The following is a 14,659-nucleotide window of genomic DNA, read 5'->3' as shown; positions in this document are numbered from 1 at the left end:
AAACTGAGCCCAAGGATGTATCACTGATCAGAGGTGGAGCTAGGCTTCTAGACAAGTCTTCACTCCAGAGCCCAAGTGCTTCCCCCACCGCGGCAATAGGGCACCGGCGTCTGGTGGTTTTTCATCTCTCAACTCTGCCCCCCCCCAGCACACCCTCCCACACACATACTATGTGACCTTGGCCACGTCAATGCCTTCTGAGCCTCGATTTTCCATCACCAAGTCATGGCTCATTGCCCCGCCCCGACTCCCTGGGAAGGCCTGGTCAGCCAGATGCCTCTACCCACCACCTCGCCCATTTATCCTCACTGATGGCGCAGAGCAGCACTGGGCTCTCAGCTCGCAGCCAGCGAGGTTAAAAATACACCCAAACGATGTTTCCATTGACTTCCCCCTGAGTTATGGGCTGAGGCCTGCGGCTGCCTCCAGCGCTGACTCCAGAGGCCTCATAGGAGACCATACATGCTCTGGGTGAGCCAGACCAGCTGCACATTCCAGCCCGGTGGGACAGCCTCGCCTTTCTCGCCTGTGAAATGGGCTGGCGATGACCCTCCCTGAGGGCGGCTCACATTCACATTTCTCCAGACGACGCATCTGCAATTGGCTCCTCCCGTCCTCGGTGGTCCAGCAGGCCAGAGCAAGTTAAAGAGTGTGACTCAGGACAAGATAAAGGACATTCAGAATTATGCCGCTGTGTCAGTTTCTCTGTATTCTTCAGGCCCTCAGCCCGAGAGACCTCACGCGGGGCTGGAACGTTTAATAGAGGCAGGAAATCAGAGCTAGAGGGGCTTCGGAGATACTGGAGAGGAAACGGGTTTCTATAACGCCCAGGACAGGGCTGGAGGTCTTGGACGTGGTGAAGCCACACCCTCGGTTACTACCCGCTCACCAGCTGCCTCCCTTCTCCCCTGATAAACCTACCCAGACCTTACTTAGCCAAAGGCGAAGTGCCCAGACCCTAGCGCTGTGCTGTCCATTACAGCGGGCTCTAACCACGTGGAGCTATGTACATTCAAATTAATCAAGGAGCGCCTGGGTAGCTCAGCGGGTTAAGCATCCAACCCTCAATTTCCACTCAGGTCATGATCTCACAGTCGTGACATCGAGCCCCGCATCGGGCTCCATGGTGAGGGCGCAGCCTGCTTGGGATTCTCTCTCCCTCCCTCTCTCAAAATAAATTAAAAAACATTTAAGTGATTAATCACAATTCAATTCAATAAAAATTCAATTCCCCAGTCTCCCTAGCTACGTACAGTTCAAGTGTTCAATAACCACTCGTGGCTAGTGGCTACCATGTTGGACAGCCCAACTCTGGAGGATGAATCCTGTTGGGTCTAAGCCAGTCACGAATCTCATCCCGCATTGCCAGGGGTTGGTCTATGGTTGTCGTGGGACTCGTTCCGATCAGTGAGACCGAAGGGAAGGCTGGGAAAGATGGCATTCCTGGAACAAAGAGAGAGATGCCGGAGGAGCGGACTCTACACATCGGCTACCCCGTTGCCTCCAGCCTCTGGAGGCCGCAGTGAAAGGATGTGATGGATGAATCTGAGGCGCCCATCTTGCAGCTGTAGCACAATAAGCCTGTGATGGAAGGCAACACGCTGATAGGGGCAAAACTGAAGGATGGAAGGAGGTGGGGCTCCATCGAGCTAAGCAACCAGCTGCCTCTGAACTTTATATGATCATTCAAGCCACTGTGGCTGGGGACCTCTGTCACCTGCAGCTAAATGCTTTCTAACCGACCAGGCAGGAAATGATAGCTGCGTTAGACTTTCAGGCCTGTGGCTTGGTTGTTCTCTCAATGTCTCTCTTCTTAGCTCTTTACAAGCTCCATTCAGGTGTGAGGGCCCAGATCAGGGCCACCTTCTCTCAGAAGCCTTCTCTCCACATCCCTCACAAGCTGGAAGTGACCACTCTGTCCTCAGTCACGGGCAGAGTGAGGGCAGGGTCTACGTCCGTCTTCACGGAGCTGCACCCCCAGGCCCTAAAGAGTTCCTGGCAGGTAGCAGGTACTCGATTAATACTTGACGAATGAAAGATGAAATGCTTTCTTTTAGCATCTCTACACGGTGTACGTTTACACTAAAGCTTGTAAAATGAAGGAGTGGATTTCTCACAGTTCTCAGAAGTGGAGAAACTCAGAGTAGGCTGCCCGCCCCTACCTCACACCACACACCCAGATGCATTCCTAGTAAATTATAGAGTCAAATGCAGAAGCAGAGAGTTGACATTTTTTTTAATTTATTTTTTAATTCTATGTGGAGTCCATGGACGGATAAACGGATAAATAAAATGTGGTGTATTGATACAATAGAATATTATTTAGCCTTAGAAAGGAAGCAAATTCTGATGCATGCTACAACATGGGTGAACCTTGAGGACATTATACTAAATGAAATACACCAGTCACAGAATACAAATCTTGTATGATTCCACTTATATAAAGCACCTAGGGTAGTCAAATTCATAGAGACAGAATTTCATAGAGTAGAATGGCTATTGCCAGGGGTGGGGTGGGGATAGGAGGGAGTGGGGAGTTGTTGTTTAGTGGGGGATGGAGTTTTAGTTCTGTAGGATGAAAGTTCTGGAGATTGGTTGCATAACAATGTGAATATACTTAACACTAGTGAACTGTATACTTAACTCTTATGGTAAATTTTATGTTCCGTGTATTTCACCACCATTAAAAAAGCGTTTAAATATTACGTGGAATATACATGCCAAAGGGCATATAAAATGACTGTGTCCACTTTAAACCAGAATGCTAAGATGAACCCCAGTGGGCCCACCCCCCATCTGAAGATGAGAGAGCATCCGTTACCTTTGAAGCTCTGAGGGTCCCTGCCTGGTTCCACCCCACCCACCCCTGTAGAAGGAATGGCCCCTCAGAATGCCGTTCATTTCCTTGCCTTTCTTAGAGTTTCGCTTAAATAATATATAGTTCAGTTTTGCTCAGTTTTAATCTCTGCATAAATGAAACGAAGAAAGCAAATGCCGTGTCCTTCCTGTGACTTGTTTTTCTTCTGATAATTTTTGGGGTGTGCACTTTTATTGCTATGATTTGCCAAACTTGCATATGTGTTGTGGACTCTTCGGTGTGCCTCATAAATGTCACGGTTACAAAATAAATACCCAAAGTGCTAAATGTAAAAATTGAAGTTCTTTAAAACGTAAAGGAATCTAGGTGACTATTTTTATAATCTTCAGATGAGGAAGGCCTCTCCAAGCGTAACACCAAAGACAGCAATCACAAAAGAATCAGTTGACATGGTGGATGACAAAACAGTTTAAAATGTCTGTGGATGAGGGGCGCCTGGGTGGCTCAGTCCGTTGAGTGTCCAACTTCAGCTCATGGTTCATGAGTTCTAGCCCCGCATCAGGCTCGCTGCTGTCAGCATGGAGCCCGCTTTGGATCCTCTGTCTCCCTCTCTCTCTGCCCCTCCCCTGCTCATGCTCACTGTCTCTCTCAAAAATGAATAAACGTTTTAAATAAATAAATAAGTAAATAAATAAATATGTCTGTGGATGAAAACACCCTGAGCAGAGTTAAAAGGACAAAAAAAAAAAAACCCCACAAAACAAAAACTGGGAAAACTATTAACGATGCATAAGACACAGAAAAGACTGATATCCCCTTTATACGAAGGGGGTCTGTCAAATTACATGAGAAATTTCAAATTACATGAACATGCTACCATACTGTTGGTGCCCTTATGAGTCGGTACAATGGTTTAAGAAGGCAATAGATGTCAATATATCTCCAAAGTCTAAAGCAAAGTCTGTACCCTTTAACCTGGAATAACTTCAGGAACTTCACCTTAGATAATGAGCGGAGACGTGCACTGCAATTCACGTACGAGGTGTCCTTCACAATCACACCTACCATGGGGGAGATAGACAAGTGACCTAAATGTTAAACAACGGGATGGTTTGAACTATCAAAACCATTGAAGTCGTGTCTCGGAAAAATGTCTGCCTTCAGCAGGGCAATACTAGTTAAGTTGGAAAGCAGGTTACACTCTGATAGACTGGAATCCAAAACGGTACAGCCACGTTGGGAGAGGGTTTCTTCTAAAGTCAAACACACATGGACCATACAACCCAGAGATGACACTCTTAGAAATGGAGCCGAGAGAGATGAAAATGGGACCACAAAAACTTGGGCGCAAATGGTAATAAGTTTTATTTACAGTAGTCAAAAACTGGAAATAACCCAAATGTCCATCGGGTGATGCAGCCATGCTGTGGACTTCTAGTTGACAATAAAGAGGAACAAACTTTTGGACGAATCTCAGAGACGTTGTGTTAAATGAATGAATCTAGACACCAAAGGCTAGTTGCAGTGCGATTCCGTCTATGTAGCAGTCTGGAACAGGCAAAGCTACAGTGACAGAAAACGATTCAGTGTGGGTCAGGAGCTGGGGTGAGTTCGAGTTCGAGTTCGAGTGCAAATCAGCAAGAGGGACTTTGGGGGGAGGGGGGTGAAGGAAGTGTTCTCTATCTTGTGGTTACACAGCTGGGTACACTTACTAAAATCATCAAAATGACACTTTACATTGGTGGATTCTATTGTCTGTAAACGATTTGATTTATAGACAAATATTTTAATTTTTTTAATGCTTAGTATTTTTGGGAGAGAGAGAGAGAGAGAGACATACAGACAGAGCATGAACAGGGGAGAGGCAGAGACAGAGGGAGACGCAGAATCCGAGGCAGACTCCAGGCTCTGAGCTGTCAGCACAGAACCTAACGTGGGGCTTGAACCCACGAACCGTGAGATCATGACCTGAGCCGAAGTCGGACACTTAACCTGACTCAGCCACCCAGGTGTCCCTACAGACAAACATTTTATTATCTGTAAATTGTACCTCAGTGAAGCTGATTTTTTACAGTTTTTTTTTTTTTTGAAAGACAGAGAGCAGGGGAGGGGGAAGAGAGAAAGGGAGAGAGAGAATCTTGAGCAGGCTCCACGCTCAGCATGGAGCCCAACGCAGAGCTCGATCCCACAACCCTGGGATTGTGACCTGAGCCAAAATCAAGAGTCACTGACCGAGTCACCCAGGCGCCCCTTAACAGTGTTTTAAAAGCATGTCATAAATAACATGGCTGGTAGGCTCGATTTTGTGTGAAAAAAGTTTACTACTTATCCTGTTGGCCAAGAAGACTAAAGATGTGCTATGGTAACAAACCCCCGCAATGTTGGTGGCTTGACCGAAGTAAGGTTTTTGTCTCATTCCCATGTCCCCGTCTCAGATAAGTTGGATGACTGTCCAGGCTAGCTCTCTCCTCCATGTGGTGTCCCAGGCGTCCAGGCAGCCTCCATTTTGTGGCTCCACCATCTCAACACATGACTTCCACAGTTACCACCACCAACGGACAAACGTTGGGGGAGAGTTCCAGTTCTTATCTGGGTCAACTTGAAATTGACCCAGGTCGGGGTGCCTGGGTGGCTCAGTGGGTTGAGCGTCCAGCTTCAGCTCGGGTCATGATCTCGAGGTTCGTGAGTTCGAGCCCCGCATCGGGCTCTGTGCTGACAGCTCGGAGCCCGGAGCCTGCTTTGGATTCTGTGTCTCCCTCTCTCTCTGCCCCTTCCCTGTTTGAGCTCTGTCTCCCTCCTCTCTCTCGAAGATAAATAAACATTTCTTAAAAAGATCTTTTTTTTTTTTTAAATAGAAATTAACCCAGGTCACATCTGGGATTAGTCCGTGGCCAGAATGAATCACATGACTCCACCCCCATGGCAAGGAAGACTGGAAACACGGATCTTCAGCAAGTGCTGGTTGTCTCTGCCATAACACTTCAAATACACCCTGCCCCGTCCTTCCTACACAGAGAATACACCCCTCCCTTAAGGGAGAACACCTAGGACCCACCCAGTCATTGCCTCCCGCTGAGAGTGCAGGGTCCATGGGCAACCTGCAGTGGTCCCTCCTCTTTGTCCAGAGCCTTCTGAACTAAAACCACAAGTCACATACCCCTTTAAACACACACCCGATGTATTCCAGTGGAACAGGGATCCGATAACCACAATCTGCATTCCCGTTTGGAGTCCATCAAGACATTTCAAAAATTCATCTGTAATTTTTAAAACTTTTTAATGTTTATTTTATTTTCGAGAGAAAGAGAGAGACAAAGCATGAGCGGGGGAGGGGCAGAGAGAGAGGGAGACAGAATCTGAAGCAGGCTCCAGGCTCTGAGCTGTCAGCACAAAACCCGATGTGGGGCTTGAACCCACGAACCGTGAGATCATGACCTGAGTCAAAGTCAGAAGTTCAACCGACTGAGCCACCCAGGTGCCCTCATCGATCATTTCTAATAAAAAAACTTCTGGAATTTGAGAAATCGCGGCAATGTTGAGAACTCACCAGGGATACTTTGTGCAGCCCCCACCTTGAGGGTGAGAAGTTTCCTGGCTGCAGCCCTGACTCCTCCCTCTGAGAGAATCTCCAAGTCCAATGTCCTCCACGGTGACTTTTGGGACTCTTCTCTGCCCCCTGGGTTTTATTCGCCTTCTTGACCATTTCTGGAGTGAGTTTTCTCACGTTCTCAGTCTGCTTCCTGTCTCCTAGAAAGGGTGAAGGCTCAAACATCATTTCATTCCATTTGAAGTCTCGAATTATCAAAGGCTTTTGCAGGCCAGGCATGGGATCTCATCGGAATTACAGTCCCTTTAAAAATCTAGTAGGCATCTGACTGATTTGACTCAGGTCTGTTCTATGTGCACATTCTCACCTATGTGTCTTTGCTTGATCACCTCTGGGCCCTTTCTCACAATTTAATGGCTGAATCCACCTGAAACGACAGGCGAGAAGGCCACGCCCTACTCTCATATTTACCCTCAATCACCTTGATCAACTGACAGATGTTGCTGGGTTTTAGGCCCAAAGCGTCTTAAATACCACCTCAGACTGTTGGGAATCCAGAAGGCCTGAGTGTGTCCGCCCTACTCGGTCCTGACCTTCTGATTGATCCCAGCTCCTTTCCATTCCTTTTGAGCTGATGTCTTCCTCATAATCCTCACCAGATGCAGCCAACAGCAGTGAAGAAACTTTATGTGCATCTTCTTTTCCAACCTCTTTCTCTAGAACTATAAATCCAGGAGGTGCTCGTACTTTCCAAATGGTCACAGGAGACGGGCTTGTGAAATGTATAACATGGATCTCTGCCTTTCTGGCCTCTGATACATTTCCTTAGCACCTGCCCCTACGGTGCTAAGCCAATACCACCTATTTCAGAGCTTTGCAATGCCAGCATTTCTCTTACAAATCAATTTCTGTGGGAGTCACAATTGGACAGGCTGTGTGAATAAGCCCCAAAGTTCAATGGCTTACCATTACTCTTTGCTCACGTTCGGTCTGAGCAAACATAGGGACAGATGAGGGATCCAGGACTCAGAGGGGTCCGGGCCCTTCCATCTTAGATGAAGCTCCGTCTTCCAAGACGACCACAGCAGTGAAAGAAAGAGGCAGAGGGGCAGACCCAGTCTTCGCGGCTTCAGCCAGGAATGGATATATGCTTTGTGGAAACTGGGAGGACTCGGCACACAACTCCCAAGTGTGGGTGAGCGCAAGTGGCCCACGGAAAGATCTGAGGAGGCTGCAGCAGAGTGGACCCTGTGAACTCTCGATACTAATGAACTGAAACTCCACTTCAGGGCAGGGCCCCAGACAAGAAGGAGTAGGAGACAAACTGGACAAAACAGAGACAATAGAAACCCAAAAGTAGACACAAGAGGAAGAGAAAGAAAGAAAGAAAGAAAGAAAGAAAGAAGAAGGAAAGAAGAAAGAAAGAAAGAAAGAAAGAAAGAAAGAAAGAAGAAAGAAAGAAAGAGAAAGGAAAGAAAGAAAAGAAGGAAGGAAGGAAGGAAGGAAGGAAGGGAAAGAAAAGAAAGAAGGAAGGAAAGTAAAGAAGGAAGGAAGGAAGGAAGGAAGGAAGGAAGGAAGGAAAGAAGGAAAGAAGGAAAAAAGAAAGGTCTACGTAGAAAGGAGAAGGGGTTTACGAGACTTTTTTTTTTAACATTTCATAGACACAACAGAAGAGGGGACTATGGAGCTACAAAGTTGATTCTGACCCATCCCTCCTCTGGAAAGTTCAGAAAATTCCTTTCACATAAACATGAGCATCAGAAAATGATTATTGTAAAGTTATCGTAATAAAAATGAGAATAACGGGCAACGTCCGTACAGATAATGAGGGCATCCCAGAAATGTGCGCCCATACAACACATGCCTAAGAACATAAAAAACCGTATCCTGGTATTTAAAAATGAGTCAACAGAAATTTTTTAAGTAATGAAAGATACAGAAGAATATTCAAAATGAAAAGACCTCAGAAAAGTTGTGCTAGAACTGAGATTGAAATTAGAAATAAAAGGAAAACCTCATTAAAGAATAAAGCCTAGGGGTGCCTGGGTAGCTCAGTCAGTTAAGCGTCCTAAGCATTGGACTTCAGCTCAGGTCATGATCTCGAGGTTCGTGGGTTCAAGCCTCGTGTCAGGTTCTGTGCTGACAGCTCGGAGCCTGGAGCCTGCTTCGGATTCTGTGTCTCCCTCTCTCTCTGCCCCTCCCCCACTCGCATTCTGTCTCTTGCTGCACAAAAATAAATAAACATTAGAAAAGAAGAAGAAGAAGAAGAAAGCCAAAACTGAACAGAGCATCAGAGCAAATAAACACAAAAGACATGCCGAAGAAAGTCAGAACATAAGTGGTGGGGCATTAAAAAAAAAAAAAAAAAATGGAAGGGACACCTGGGTAGCTCAGTCAGTTAAGTGTTCAGCTTTTGATTTTGGCTCAGGATGATCTCATAGTTTGTGGGATCAAGCCCCGCATCAGGCACTGTGCTGTCAGCACAGATTCTCTCTCTCTCTCTCTCTCTCTCTCTCTCTCTCTCTCTCTTCCCCTCCCCAGCTCTCTCTCAAAACAAAGAAATAAACTTTTTTAAACAATGGAGGAGAGAAGCTGGATTTGAGAAAAAGTATCTATACAGAGAGCAGCCAGAAAGACCTAACATATGTGTAATAGAAGTCACTGAAGAAGGTAATCAAGGCTAAAGAATCAAACAAAGGCCAAACACTATAATTAAAAAACAAACAAACAAAACACTTTCCTGAAATAACTAACTTGAAACAACGCTGGGTACCTGGAAGAAACTGACCCAGAATATCCAACAGAGAGATGTCATATTCTACGACACAGTCTGCAGATGCCTTTGGGAATCCAGGCGAAAAAGACACAGTCACTTCTCAGGAAAATCGGGTCTTTCTCAGACTTACCCACATCGACACTTCCTGTCAGAAGCAACAGAAGGCGTATTTGCAATATTAAGGGAGTACAGCCAGAGCCAAGGGTGGCATATCCAGCCAAACAGATTTTCGAGCGTAAAGGTTATGAACAGTTATCAACAATCAAGAACTCCGAGAATATTGTTCCCGTGGGCACCTCATGAGGACCCTATCAGAAAACCAGTTCAGGGGCGCCTGGGTGGCGCAGTCGGTTAAGCGTCCGACTTCAGCTCAGGTCACGATCTCGCGGTCCGGGAGTTCGAGCCCCGCGTCGGGCTCTGGGCTGATGGCTCAGAGCCTGGAGCCTGTTTCCGATTCTGTGTCTCCCTCTCTCTCTGCCCCTCCCCCACTCATGTTCTGTCTCTCTCTGTCCCAAAAATAAATAAACGTTGAAAAAAAAAATTAAAAAAAAAAAAGAAAACCAGTTCAGACAACTAAAATGACCGGAGACACACAAACAAAGGGGCTGATGGTGAGTGGTAGTCGTAGGGGGCACACAGTTACTTGTACGGTTGAGACCAAAGAGTGGCTGTAACAGACACAGGATAGGGCGCTGCGGTACAACCATCAGATGTTGGAGGGAGCGTCAGAGGAGCGTAGAGAACCTGGAAGAAGCTTACTGACTGGTCAGTGTCTGGGAGCAAACCGGTGTTAATTCGAATCAGAGGCTAAAGAGGATCATAGCAGGTTTCAATATCGCCCGTGGCAGAGGACCAATAGACAAAAAGAGAGGGAACTGAAACTATTTCCTACGGAGATTAGTGTAAAGGGAGCAACAGTTAGAGCAGAGGCGCCCGAGTGGCTCAGTCGGTGAAGCGTCCGACTCTCGATTTCAGCTCAGGTCATGGTCTCACGGTCCGTGAGATCGAGCCCTGCGTCGGGCTCCACACTGAGAATGGAGCGTGCTTGGGATTCTCTTTCTCCCTCTCTCTCTGCCCCTCCCCTGTTCTCTCCCTCTCGCTCAAAATAAATAAATAAATGTTAAAAAAAAAAGAAAGAAAGAAAACATGTAACAATTGGAACAAAAATATGAACATTTCCTAAGTACCAAAGAGATAAAGTCAAAGAGAGAGAGGAAATAAAAAATATACCGAAAGACAATTTGTTTTAAAAGCTTACATAGGCATAAGTGTAACATAAAACAATATGACAGAACTGAGGCTAAACATATTGATTCTGTGGTCTTAACTCACCTATTAATAGAAAAACGTTTTTAGGTTGTCTAAGAAAGGAAACTTTCTTTAAATCTCTCTGGAGTGATGGCCAGAACATATACTGTGTGGTGAAAAAAACGTGAGGTGGAGGGAAGTGACTATGGTATATTTTATCTATTAAAGGAGGAGAATGCATGTGGATATGGCCAGCTTATGTTACAAATCCGAAAGGAAGAATGTTCTGATTATCTATTGTACCATGGACTACCCCAACAGTAGGCTTAGACAGTTATCTTGCTATTAAATTGTTTCGTGGGTCAGGAATTCAGGGAGGGAGGGCTGGCTGGCTGGGTTTTGCTTTTCCACATGGTGTCGGTGTGGGCCACTCACTGGCATCCAGTTGGAGGTGAGCTGGCCTGGAAGGTCCAGGATGGCTTTACTCACATGACTGGCATTTGGTGGGGCCAGCTGGCAAGCTGGGCTTCGAGGGGACTGTGGATCGATGCGTGATACCCGTGGCCTCTCCAGCAAAGACCCAGCAAAGGGTCTTGGAGCAGGGAGGGGTCCAAGCATCAGTGTCTTGAGTGAGTCAGGATTAGGTTCTGTGGCCGTGTACAACCGAACTCGGAAGGCCCAGAGAATCACTCCTGCCACATGCTGCTGGTGGCCGAAGTGGTCACAAGTCACCCAGAACCAAGGGGGGGGACATAGACCGCATCTCTCCGTGGCATGAATATCCAAAAATGTGTGGCCCTGTTTTACAAGTGCCACCAAGAATAAACCGTATATTTTTTTAATGTTTATTTATTTTGAGAGAGAGAATGAGCAGGGGAGGGGCAGAGAAAGAGAGAGAGAGAGAGAGAGAATCCCAAGCAGGCTCTGCACTCTCAGTGCAGAGCCCAACCCACGGCTTGAACTCACAAACCATGATATCATGACTTGAGCAGAAATCCAGAGTCAGAAGCTCAACCGACTGAGCCACCCAGGGGCTGCTAAACCATATATTTTTTTAATGATTACATGCAGGAGAGAAACCCCCAGTAAGGGTGATTCTCACAACCAATTGAAATATATAAAGTATCTTTGAATCCAGGCGTTCAAAATTATTTCTTCAATCCCTGTTTGGTCACCGTTGGACGACGAATGTAACTTAGAAAACTACAGGGACTCCACAAGCAGGCCCTCCACCTTTTCCTTTACAACCTGTATCACCAGGTAGGCAAATAGGAGACGAAGGTGAGTTTCTCTCCGCAGAAACATTTCAGCTAATGAGTGAAGAAGTGACAACAGAATTAGGATGTCACCAGCTTGCAACCACTAACAAATGACCATCAGCAGCTGCTCACGCCGCAGAGACAGCGGGACTCCGTGCCTCCCACAGGAGGACCACAGAGCTCTCTACCAAGCGTTCTTGCCAAAGAAAAATTCCAAGCTGAATCTGATCAAGTCTCTAGACCCAGCTCCCGGTTTGCAGGAAGAACTCAAACCACGGGAAACTGTAGGCCTCTCAAGCCCTGTTTCTTCAACAAGTAAATTAAAAGGAGGAAAACACGGCAGGGTAACCTCAAGACGAAAGACACTTGGGAGATACGTCAGCCCGTGTGACGGGGGGACCTCAGATCCTGATTCAAACTGGTCTTTGCTTCTTTTTGACATTTCGGAGACGTGCTAAGTTTGAACAGAGACTGGATGTTTGCTGATATTAAGGGATGATTGTTACACCTGAAGCATCCAATAATGATCTTGTTACTGTTTTTAAAGGCCTAATCTTTCACAAGCACACTCTGGAATAGTATTTGTGGATGTAATCATACGATGTCTGAAATGAATGGGATGTAGGCCCTAAGAATTTGGGAGGTAAAGAAGTAAAGTGGGCAGGGGTAAAGACAGGACTGGCGTGCATGAGCACTCTGGGTGTTGGGAATGTGGAGGCTCGTTACTTGTTCTCATTTTACATATGTCTGGACTTTTCATACTAAAAGGCTCATGTGTGCAAATGTTTGTACAATAAAAAAAAAATTTATATAGAAAAAGGCTTGTGGGGCACTTGGGTGGCTCAGTCGATCAAGCGTCCAGCTTCGGCTCAGGTCATGTGCAGTTCATGGGTTCGAGCCCCGCCTCGGGCTCTGTGCTGACAGCTCGGAGCCCAGAGGCTGCTTCGGGTTCTGTGTCTCCCTCTCCCTCTGCCCCTCCTCCGCTCACGCTCTGGCTCCTTCTCCCTCTCCCTCTCAAAAATAAATAAGCATTTAAAAGAAAAAAAATTTTTTTTAAAGAGGAAAAGGCTGGAAAGATATACATCACTTAAACTTACACAGTGCTCTATGTCAAGTATGTCTCAATAAAAATAAATTTTAAAAAATGCCAAGCATAAGTCGTTTTGGCAGATGGGATGGATCATAGGCGAGCTTTCTTTTTAAATCATTCAATATCTTCTAAAATGGCTACAATGAACACGCAGCATAATCTGGGGGAGAAAAATGAAACCAAGCTAGCACACCCTTCCTAGGGAGGGAAGATTTCTCTCAGGCTCTGCAGGTGGACGGCTAACCTGGCACAGCCGAGCCAGGAAGCCATGTGGCTGCGCACACTGTGGCCCTTCCAGGCAAATGTGCTTCCCTTGGCCCCACTTCTGGGAATCGTGCCCAGGGAAATCATCCGAACCCTGAAACGCCAACCAAGCTGCCTGCTCAAGGATGTCCACGCTGGGGTAGTTACCGGAGTAGAAACTTGGAGTCAGAGGCCACATCCCACAACAGGGAACTGCCTTGGCGAAGAACGGACCGTGGAATGCTAAGAAGCCATCAAAATGGTGATTGTGGGACAGAGAGCCTCGGACCTAACGCTGCGTGAACCAAGGGTGCGTGTTTGTATGTCTGACACGATTCTAGTTTTGCAAACATATGCGGAAAATGAATAGAACCCAGTTATCAGCCTCACAGAACAGCTCATTAATATCTGCCTCTACCCCTTATAAGACAGATTTGGTTTCCTCAAAGCTCCTCCGGAATCCTCGGGAGGCAGATGGCTCCCTTAAACCCCACCTGTTCCAGTGCCCCGTGTCTCTCGCATTCTCAGCTGGGCTTTGTCTTTTGCGACGAATCCCCCCACTGCCTGCCTGGTGAGGCTCCCCGGCTCCTTTCCTCAATCTGCAACTCCCTTCCAGGCTCCTGTGCGTGTCACACTTTAACTGAAAAGTGGAGAAGCTTGGGTTTCACAGTGAAAGTATCCTCACCACAGGCGGTCCCCCACCCCGGCCACTTCTTGTCCCTTCCTCCCCCACTCCTGGCCCCAAGGTGCCCCGGTGCACCGCACATCTCTAAAAAACTTCACAGCATCCCAGGGCTCCCCTGTGCCGTGCTGCCCCCCCCGCCCCCGACAGGAGTCCCCTCATCCACAGAATCCTCAGCATATTTTCTTAAAGACCATTCTCAGTGAAAGAAGACTTTTGTTCCAGCTTCAAAGTACCATTTGTGCCCTTATTTGTGGTGGGACTTGTTAGATTTCCCCGTCTCTACTCCGCCTCCTTCTACAGTCATATAGCCCCTGCTGTCTAGGTAGGGCCCTGGCTGCCTACACAAAAACTACATTTCCCAGCCTCCCTTGCAGCTACAGATGAGCATGTGACCGAAGTACGGCCAATGGGATGTGACCCAATGACGTACTACTTCCAGGTTATGCCCATATCCAAAGGATGGGATATGCCCGCCATCCTGCCACTCAGAACATGGGGTTTGGAGCTGAGGAACCATCTGGGTCATAAGGATGGAGGCATCAAACACCCTAGGAACAGCAGAGCAACAAGATGGAAGGAACCTAGGCCCTGACACCATGAAGCGGCCACTGTTGCTGCAGATCACTGTCCCTCAAGCTGTTACGGGAGAGAGAAAAATAACCATCTGTCTGGTTTAAACCATCATCAGTTGGATTTTGCTGTCGGTGTTAATAAGCAGCCAAACCTCGGTCGTAATGATAAACCTGCTCTATTAAAAGGCACCGTGGCACCCAGCGCCAGCAGGCTCGCTTATGTCAGGAACAGCCTGGGACCAGGATTCAGGAGCAAGTGCTTCATGAAGGAAGTGCTCCCAGCAGAAACCAGTAAGGGAGGAAGGGAAACAGGAGAAATGGGAGAAGCCGAGCAACGGTGCGTTTCTGCCCCCTGGCCGGGGCCTGATCCTGGGGAGCTCTGGAGTGTAGGTTATACTCCGGAGTATTATCCGGAGGGGAT

The sequence above is a fragment of the Acinonyx jubatus genome, chromosome E1 (genome assembly GCF_027475565.1).
Source record: "Acinonyx jubatus isolate Ajub_Pintada_27869175 chromosome E1, VMU_Ajub_asm_v1.0, whole genome shotgun sequence".
Lineage (NCBI taxonomy): Eukaryota > Metazoa > Chordata > Mammalia > Carnivora > Felidae > Acinonyx > Acinonyx jubatus.
This window is presented reverse-complemented; position numbering follows the sequence as displayed.